Source organism: Propithecus coquereli, unplaced genomic scaffold (genome assembly GCF_000956105.1).
Source record: "Propithecus coquereli isolate 6110/MARCELLA unplaced genomic scaffold, Pcoq_1.0 Scaffold114, whole genome shotgun sequence".
Lineage (NCBI taxonomy): Eukaryota > Metazoa > Chordata > Mammalia > Primates > Indriidae > Propithecus > Propithecus coquereli.
The window spans coordinates 4,852,989-4,854,288 of record NW_012135414.1 but is presented as its reverse complement, the minus strand read 5'-3'; the positions used below and the strand labels follow the sequence as shown (position 1 = coordinate 4,854,288).

The 1,300-nt window shown below is 43.0% G+C and overlaps 1 pseudogene; it reads left to right on the top strand.

The window, feature by feature from the left end:
* Positions 1 to 834: 834 nt before the first annotated feature.
* LOC105819689 overlaps positions 835 to 1,300 on the top strand; it is a 43,978-nt pseudogene continuing 43,512 nt past the window's right edge.

The window sequence follows — 1,300 nt, the reverse complement described above, 5'->3', positions numbered from 1 at the left end:
CTGAGATGTGTTTGAGCATCATTCCTGACCTCAGAGCCTCCTGGCCTACCTGGAGGTTCTGTAAACTTCTTTATTTTTTTTTTTTAACAATCCCCTTTATGCTTTGAATGAATGCTCTTATCTGCAAAGAAGAATCCTAGCCAATTAAAATGAGGATCCTTCTGTTTCAGACAGAGATAGATACGTATAAGAACAATTAAATATTGCTTTCATTGAATGACTTTCAAGTTTAGGATTTTCCCCATGAGGGTGAATTCAGGTTTCATTCAATTCCGGTGTTCTCCATTGCTAGCAGTAGTGGGCAAAAACCAACTCATATTCAGAGTACTCTGCAGCTCAAGAGGTACAAAGGGCGCAGGTTTACTGTGCAATAAAGCATCTAATGAGTCCCAAAAAGACTTGAAGAGAATGAGGAGTAATTCCCTCCACCTCAGTGGTGGCAGCTCTCACTCTCATGGAAGAGGCTGAATGACTCCTCTGAAGAGCAGCACAGGGACCAGGCAGGACATTCATCATGGACATTTTGATAACATCTCCCAAAAAATTAGTCCCAGGAATTTCACCTGAGGTATTGTTCCAGCACTTTCTGGACCATCTGCCTCCATGTTACCTGAAATACTTGTTTAAAATTATTTCTGCCTTGCCGGACCTCCTGAATCAGAATCTCTGGGGTCAAGACCAGGAATATACATTTAAATTTGTGCTTAAAATTTTTAAGAATCAAGCTTCTCTGTGATCAAGAAAAGGGCTCTCTACCCTACCCCTCCCACACACACACACACACACACACACACACACATACACTCTATATGTGTGTGTGTGTATATTTTCAAAATGTATCGTGATTCCTGTCCATTGGACTGTAAGGTTTATGTAGGTAATCTTGGGAACAATGGCAACAAAACTGAATTGGAACAGGCTTTTGTCTATTTATTATGGGCCACTCTGAAGTGTGTGGGTTGCTAGAAGCCCATTGGCTTTGCTTTTGTTGAATTTGAAGATCCCTGAGATGCAGCGGATGCTGTGAGAGAGCTAGATAGAAGAATACTATGTGGCTGCCGTGTAAGAGTGGAATTACCAAATGGTGAAAAAAGAAGTCGAAATCGTGGCCTCCCTCCCTCTTAGGGTGGTCACCCTCGAGATGATTACTATAGAAGGAGTCCTCCACCTCACCACAGATCTTCAAGAAAGAGAGGCTCCTCTCGCAGCCAGAGCAGGTCCCTTTCTAGAGACAGGAGAAGAGAGAGATCACTGTCTGGGAGAGAAATCACAAGCCATCCCGATACTTCCCTAGGTCTCA